The 8,266-nt window shown below is 57.1% G+C and overlaps 1 long non-coding RNA gene across 1 annotated transcript in view; it reads right to left on the bottom strand.

The window, feature by feature from the left end:
• Nucleotides 1–8,047, bottom strand: part of LOC105983562 — a 74,779-nt gene extending 66,732 nt beyond the window's left edge. Inside the window, exon 1 of the long non-coding RNA XR_001174950.1 lies at nt 7,948–8,047. This is a non-coding gene — a long non-coding RNA (uncharacterized LOC105983562). The remainder of the gene's footprint in view (nt 1–7,947) is intronic.
• Between the last annotated feature and the right edge of the window lie 219 nt (nt 8,048–8,266).

The following is an 8,266-nucleotide window of genomic DNA, read 5'->3' as shown; positions in this document are numbered from 1 at the left end:
GAGGGAGAGAGAGGGAGAGGGAGAGAGGGAGAGAGGGAGAGAGGGAGAGAGAGAGAGAGAGAGAGAGACTGCATTTAAATAGCTCCAAAGAAAATTGAAAGTCACCAAGCAAAAAAAGGCAGTGGGGAGAGAATCAGCTGTGACGGTCCCCAGACGCTGTAGTGACCACAGATCTCAGGTGCAGCTTCCTGCAGCCCCCCTCCCCAAGCCTGTGTCCCGGCCACACAGGAGCCGCCCTCCACCCCGCAGGGACGCTGGCTTCTGTGGCCACAGCTGATTTGTTTTCCTCTCACAACATGTGGAGCTCCATTTACTTCTAAACTGATCTGTTCCACGGAGCATGCACAATGCCTGCGGGATTGACCCCGCGCGCATGCAGGACCGCCCTGCCATGTAGACAACCTACACCCAGAGTGGCCAACCCACCCAGCAAGTGCTTTAAGTACTCCACCAAGGAGCCCAAACATACCTGTGGTTGCTTCCTCCCTCCCCCCACACCCTTTCAGTCCCCTGTGGCTCATGGGAGACACCGTCCCCTCCTCACGTCCGGGTTGCTCACCTTAGAACTAAGTTGGGCCCTGATGTCCTGGGCATGAGGACCTCAGGCCAGGTACAGAGTTCCCAGAGGCTTTGTGGCCAGCCGGGGACTTGGCTTGGTGTGAGGCGCAGGCGCATTAGACCCTGGCAGTCTTCAGGAAGCCGGCCAGGTGCACCCTGCCTGTGACCCAGGATGAGACCACACAGGCCTGCTCACAAGGGCATGTCATTACAGCAATCAAGCATGGTTTGGGCAGCCGCCACTTCTACAGACATTCCAGGCTTTCTGCAGAGGAGGGACAAGATGGCTCCTGACCCCCCACAGCCCACTGAGCAGCCAGAAGCCCCTTTGGAAATCAGAACCACTGGCAGTGAAGAGAGGGCCTGGACGGCTGAGCTGTTCCTGCCTTTGTGAAATTTCCTTCGTGTACTATTTTTCTCATGTTCCCATGTTTTCTCCCCAGCACGGGGCCTCCGTGCAATCCCTTCGCTTTTCCACTCAAGGCTAGCTCTTTGCCACTTGAGCCAGAGCTCCACTTCCAGCTTTTTGGTGGTTAATTGCAGATCAGCACCTTGCAGACATCCCTGCCTGGGCTGGCAGTGAACTAGGATCTTCCGCCGGCAGTCTCTGGAGTTGCTGGGATTACAGGCATGAGCCACTGGCACCTGGCTTTCACTGCACTTTGAATGTATGCTAATTTGTCTATACTTTTTTTACCCTCCTGAATCATTTGAAGTCCTTTCTCCCACAGGGAAGACACAAAGAAATATGCAGTGACATGGCATGAACTGGCAGCCGTCCGGTTGTCACCTGACTGTAGGGCACTGAGGTCCGGTGAACACATCTCTTAGGAAGCCCGCTGAATCCGTGTCTGTGTAGAAGCCAAGACTTTCCCTGGGAACTCTGGAGAGCACAGACCCGATGAGGAGGCCGGTCCCTCTGCCTGGGCCCAGCCCTGGCCCTGGTCCCTGTCTAGAAGGCTCAGGTGCAGCAAGTGGCCCCCGCCGCCCAGCCCCTCGGCTCTCACCTCTGCGCACCGGCCTTCACCTCACACTTCCCCTCCCTGCTCCACCCCAGTCCCGGGCCCACTGGGAGCCCCTGAAACCTTTCACAGCCTCACCATGGCCTTCACAGGGCTGCGGTGGGCCTGGGACACAACTAAGTAAATGTTTGATGAGCAAACACCATCTCAATTCTTCCCTCCAAGACCTCACTCACCCAAACACACAGCCTGCGTCCAAACAAGGCCGGTGGACAACAGCAAGACCGCCACGGCGCCACGTGGCAGCTGCCTGCCTGGCTACACTTTTCCAGTGTCTGAGCCCAACTCCCACTGCCCCCCCCTGCCCACTACCTCCTAACCAAAGCAGGACTGCTGCTGGGAGCTGGGGGCCTCTGGTCACAAAGACCACTTCCTCTAGAAAGCCTTCCGTGGTCTCTGCCTATGCATTCAACCAACATTTCCCGAGAAACATCTATCATGGCTCAGGCACTTGGGTGAGTTGAGAACAAGCCAGACACGGGACCCCTTGGACTGCAGCCCTGCTAGGATCCAATCAGGACAGCCAGACCCACCTGGCGCCTGTGCCCACAGCCCACAGCCACTCTAGCATCCACAGACGGGCAGCAGGGCGCAGAGCCGGCTGACTGGGTGATTGAGGCTCTTCCTCGCACGCATGAACACCACGTGGATCTAGCTGGCTGCCCAGATCCCCCAAGCAGGTCCAAGGATACTGAGGTCCCAGACGGCTGGCTGAGGCCTCGGGCAGGCTCAGGGCAGTGGTAGCTGGAGAGGGAGAGGAGAAGGAGCAGAACCGCAACACAAGCTCTGGAACTCAACATCTTGGCACACGACTTTGCTTCTCCGTGTGCGTCCATTTCCACGTGGGCACCAACAACCATGATGCTGTTGGCAAGGGTGCCGTGCTGACTGAACAAGAGGCGCGTGCAGACAGACTGCAAGGGCCTGCCTAAATAGCTGCTGCTCATGTTTCAGCTGTCATGTACCAGAAACTTCCTAATCCTGTCCCTGTCCCCACGTTCAGATAAGACATTGGAGGTACCTCGGTTTCCCAAAGCCTCATGACCAAGGCTAAGACGAAGAGCCCTGTCTCTACTGTTGCCTTTGCTCTCAAAAATCTCAAGCCAGGCAGGGCGCTGATGGCTCACCGCTGTAATCCTCGCTACTCAGGAGGCTGAGAGCTGAGGATCAGATGATGAACTATGATCCTCATAGTTCAAAGCCAGCTTGGACAGGAAAGTCTGTGAGGCTCTTAGCTCCAATGAACCACCAGAAAACAAGAAGTAGAGCCATAGCTCCAAGTGTTAGAGTGCTGGCCTTGAGCAAAAAGAGTTCAGAGACTGCACCCAGGCCCTGAGTTCGAGCCCCATGAAGAACAACAACATCTCAAGCCAGCAGAAGCCGAGCCTCTCCCCAGCGGCCAGTAGCCAGCGGTCAGCAGCCAGCCAACTGGCACCCGCCTTGCCTTTCCCAGATGGGCCTGTCTGCAGAGACCCTCCTCCCTCCAGGTTTGCAGTGAAGGGAGGGCTGGAGGGGGGTGGAGAGAAAAACCCCAGGTAATGTAAATGGAAACTCTAACCGACAGCCTGCACCTGGTGTCTTTGCTTCCTGTCCAGGGCCTGTGTGCACATGGCCTCACATGGGCTCACTCGGGCTCACTCAGGCTCCCAGGCATGGTTCCAGGGGGGGCCTGGAAGGAACGAGCCTCAGCCCCGGTGGCAGGAATCACGGGACAGCTGGCTGAAGCCTCAGAGCCACTCACAGCCAGGCCTGATGGAACTGTGTAAACCTGTCCTGTGGGCGTCCTGGAAAAAGCCCGGGGCCGCCTTGATGTCAACTCTGAGCCAAGCTGGGCAGCCCGTTCTCACAGAGCCCTCCAGCCATCACCTGCGCTCCTGGAGGGAGCAGGGGTGCTGCCCTGTGTAAGACCTGTCTCCCCACAAGCTCCAAGGGGATCGAAGGAGACCAAGACCTGCCTGGCCTGGCTGCAAGCTGCAAGGTGGCACCCACAAAGCCCTCTCTGAATTCAGCCCCGGCTCCCACGGCCGGGACCCTGAGTGTCTGCGTGCCCACCCCAAAAACACAGGCATCGCAAGGGAAGTGGGGCTCAGAGACCTTGCGCAAGGCCATGAGAAACTGGAAGGGCAGGACTCAGAGCGGAGCAGGACTCAGCCCAAGGCTCTGGCACGCGCTCTTCTCTCCTCCTCTCTCCTCCTCCTTTCTCTCCTCCTCTCTCCTCCTCCTTCCTCTCCTCCTCTCTCCTCCTCCTTTCTCTCTTCCTCTCTCCTCCTCTCTCCCCCCTTTCTCTCCCCTCTCTTCTCTGTCTGTCTCTGCGTCTGTGTGCGTGTCTCTCTGAGTCTCTGGGCCGTGTCACCAGCCACCAGCTGTCCCCTAGGGCAGAACACTGGGCACTGGCACTGGTAAACCCCAGGCACCCCAGAAGCCCGGTCCCTGACCTTGAATTACAAGCAGAGGGGCAGGGGGGGGGCGGGTGGCACAGTGGTGTGCAGACGACCACCCACCAACTATCTCAGCAGAGTTGACCCCAGCTGTTACAGAGAGCCAGCGACAGGCTGAGGCGAGGGGACCCAGCTGGCTGGGAACTTTGGTGGCCAGCCTTGCCACAGACACAGCCAGAAGGGCCACAGAAGACAACACGGCTGCACGGGAGGCGCTGGGAGCCTGGGCATCAGATCACGCCCCTTTCTGAGGCTCAGGCCCGGTGCTGGGCTAGGCATCAAGCCTGTGCCAGTTTACTGGAGGCTGCATCCCTGCTGGCACCGGTGGCTGTGGGAACCTGGGCGCGGGAAGGCCTGCGGGAGAGCCTGGGCCTACTCTGAGCTCCACGGCGCCCCCACCAGGAAAGGCTGAGCAGCACAACTGAGTTATCCTTTGCCATTCCCCAAAATAGATTCCAGCCCTAGGGGCGTTCCAGGTCCCCCTGCTCCAGTGCAGCAGCCTGACTCACAACACGGCCCCCTCAGCTGCTAGAGCCCTGGCCCGAGAGGCCTCTGTGAACCAGATAACCACACTGACAGCTCTTCCCAGCAAGAAAGTTCCAGAGGGGGGTAAAAAAAAGGCAAATAAGGGCCAATTGTTGAGCAGGGTCTCCATGGCTCATAAGAAACCGCCTCCAGTTCCATACACAGTGAAGCTCAGTCTTCTCCCACCTGAACCCTGAACTGTGTCCCCTCCTTTCCCCATCGTGGGGTCTGGCTAGGTCTCCCCAGCACAGCTCTTATCCCTGCAGCCCCTGCTTTCTAGACACCAGGGAATTCCACAGACAAGCTCCCGCAAGCGGTGCCAATCCACGCAAAGGGCCAGGCCTGCGTGGCTCTGAAGCACCCCAACATTACCAGGCAGGATGCCAAGAGCTGCGCCCACGGAGCAGCAAGAACAAAACCAAAATGGAGCAGGCTATTTTTATCTGCCTGGAGATTTTTAGCTGAGGACCCCCCCACCCCCACCCCAACACATGCATCCTGCTAAAGGATGTCCCAGGCTCTGAGCATGCACACTCACACACACACACACACACACACACCAGGATCCCTTCACCCCCCCCTCCCCTAAACCTCCCCAGGGAGTTAAGAAAGTAGATCAGGTCAGAGCAAAGCATTCTTCATCCTGCCATCTCCCCGGGAAAAAAACTAATTAGTCGCCAAATATTCAGAATGGGTAATTGCTACCTGAACTAATAAGGGCAAACAGCCGGCAAGAAAACAGTGGTTTACCAGTTCTTCGCTCTCCTCACCCCAAGTTCCAGGCTCTGCCTGCAGTGGAAGGCAGAGCTCCTGCTGATACCATACCAGCCAGAAAGGGGCCATGACAGCTGGGGGGCTGTCCCCTAAACCTGGGCCAGCCCCAGCCAGAGGCGGGTAACTTCTGTCGCCTCTTGTATACGCATGGGTACCTTTACTCAAATATGTGTGCACATATACACACGCGTGTGCACACAGCATATATGGATGCACACACATGTATTTCTATGTACTACATTATAGACACACGTGCTCACATACACTCAAATGTGTGTGCACACATCATATTCACATGCATGTACATATGCATACTATATTATATACACACCACACACACAACCAGGACAAGACACCCAGAGAGAATTCATCAAACCAGGCTCCTCATGCAGGAGGGTTCCCCAAGCTGTCCGCGGCTGCTCAGCCCTAACTGGGGACACTGGGGAGAGCAAGGCAGCCGGATGAGCGGAGGGAAGGGAGAGAAAGGAGAGGAAAGGTGAACCCAGACGGGGAGGGGAGGCTGGAAGGAAGCCTGAGAAGGGCCTGACCATGACGCTGATTCTGCCAGCGCTTCCTGGGGCCCACAGACCCCAAGTCTCCCCCAAGATGGGACTCGCCCTCCCCAGCCCAATCACGACCTTGTTGTGTGATTCCAAACAGATGACCTTGCCAAACCTAGGTCTCTGCTGATAGAAAAATGTGATTCCACATGATCATTGGAAGGTTCAAGTCTACAGTCACCACAGCCACACCCTGCCCCTCCGCCCCTCCGTGCCACCCCCTTTGCTGGCCTCAGCCGTAGCCAGGGTATATACATCAGGAGGGGGATCGAAGCCGGGGACCATCTGCCCACCCCCCCCCAGCACCGCAGCCTGTGAGCAGCCTCCACCCTCCAGAGCTCCCTGGAGATGCCCCAACTGCCATGCACCTTGGCCCAAAGCAATCAGCCATGGAAATTGGGTCACCGCAGGCCACCAGGAACCCGGGGTCTCATCCAACCATCTGCCCACTGGGTGTCGGCCTCCACGCAAAGCTGCATGACAGAGGACTGGTTGGCATTAGTCCCACACCGCGGTCCCATCCACTATCCGCTGGTGTGGAGTAATGCTCACACCTGCACCACGGCGGCCTTGGCCCCCTCTGGTGAGGGCGGGCTACCTCCCTGAAATGTCTTCTGCCCTTTGTCCCATGGAAACCTCCTCGGGCCTGTCCCAGACTTCTCAGCCTTGGGTTTTACAGCCATGGCCGTAATTGGGCTAATAGGCAGCTACGTACACATCCAGCCCCGAGGTGGGGATTGTTTTATGTGCATCGCAGTCAAGGTTCATATTTGCAGAGAAACAAAGTCTGAAACACACTAAGTTCTCACTGTGGCCACCTCCAAGGGGCGATGTGGGGAGATATTCTTAAACTTGTAGAATGCAATCTTTGAGAAAGGAATAACCATGGGGAGAAACTTTCAAAATGAGGAGACTCCTCCAGCTCTTCTGGGGCCATTCTTGAGCTCCTACAGAACTGGCCGGGGGTCTCTCCACGGTCACCCACTGTGAGGGACAGCCAGTGCACATGTGCCCCACAGGCCTGCCACTCCCAGCCAGCTGCCGGGGAGGGGGGGAAGGGGAGGACCACATGGGTCTCCCCCAGGCTCCTGGCCGATGTCCCCCGATGGCTGAATTCCGCCTAGGCCTCAGTTTGTCACCTTGAACATCAAACGGGAAGGACGTGAGCCCTGCAGCAGGTCCCAGAGGGCAGACGAGACAGAGCAGCGTGTGCAATTGCTCAACACCATCTGGCTGCCTCCTTCCTCAAAAGTGGCCCGGACACTCTTCCCTCTCAGGGGGAAAAAGAAAACCCACACGGCTTCCTCCCTGTTTCCAGCCTCCCCACACAGCCTGCCTATCCGGCCTATCCTGGGGCTGCGAGCACTTAGAGGTGGCCGAGAACATTCCAGAGGCCATTCTCTCTGATGAAGAACCCCTGACCTACGTCAGGGCTCCAGCCAAGACCAGCACAGTTCAGAATAATTGAGCATTTAAAAATCTCCTTTGTGATCAGTGGAGGAGCAATAAACAGATCAGCCAAGGGTTCTCAACTTTTTGTTCATTCATTTTTCAAGAAAAACTCAGTAAAACTAGGAAGACAGAAGCACTGTCACTGCAGTCCCGCAGGCAAGGCTTGTTTTTGTTTTTGTTTTCCAGTACTGGGGCTTGAACTCAGGGCCTGGGTGCTGCCCTTTAGCTTTTCCCCTCAAGGCTAGTTGTCTGCCAGTTGAACCACAGCTCTCCACCTCTGGCTTTTTGCTGGTTCCTTGGAGATAAGAGTCTCACAGACATGTCTGCTCCGGCTGGCTTTCAACCTCAGTTCTCAGAGGTGAGGCTCCCGAGAAGCTAGGATTACAGGCATGAGCCACCAGCTCTGAAGTAAACTGGACTTGTAAAATAATCCCGGGGGTGTTTATGGAGTTCACTAGTTAGCACCTCCATGTGTGTGCTCCTCCCCCATGGCTGTGGGGAGGGCCCATGGCGGGGGACCAGGACACCCAGCCAGGCATGGCTGGGGACCATTCCACAGAGCTTAGGGGGGTCGGTGTGCTGGGCTCCCCATGGGGGCTGCCAGGCCTGGACGCTCACCTGTCCTCCTGCCGGCGGTCCCAGGCCACCTAGGTACAGCACTTAGAATCTCAAGTGCCTACTCCAGAAACATCAAAGAGGGCATTTCCACTGCGCCCTTCACCCGAGAGCTTGCAGGAAGTGACACGGGAAGTCCCGCCCCCAGAGAGCTTGCAGGATGGATGTGACGTGAGAGGTTGGCTCTGATCAGTGTCTCACTGTCCCACCAAAACCTCCATGGCTCAAATTTTGTTTCTTGGGCAGGTGAGATGACTCTGCCATTGCAGACAGGCAGCTACAATGCCTGTACCAGGACTCACACGTACGTGTGTGTGTGTGT

This window comes from Dipodomys ordii, unplaced genomic scaffold, assembly GCF_000151885.1.
Source record: "Dipodomys ordii isolate 6190 unplaced genomic scaffold, Dord_2.0 Scaffold20, whole genome shotgun sequence".
NCBI classification, from domain to species: domain Eukaryota; kingdom Metazoa; phylum Chordata; class Mammalia; order Rodentia; family Heteromyidae; genus Dipodomys; species Dipodomys ordii.
Note: the sequence above shows the minus strand (reverse complement) of the source record. Positions and strands in the feature narration are given on the sequence as shown.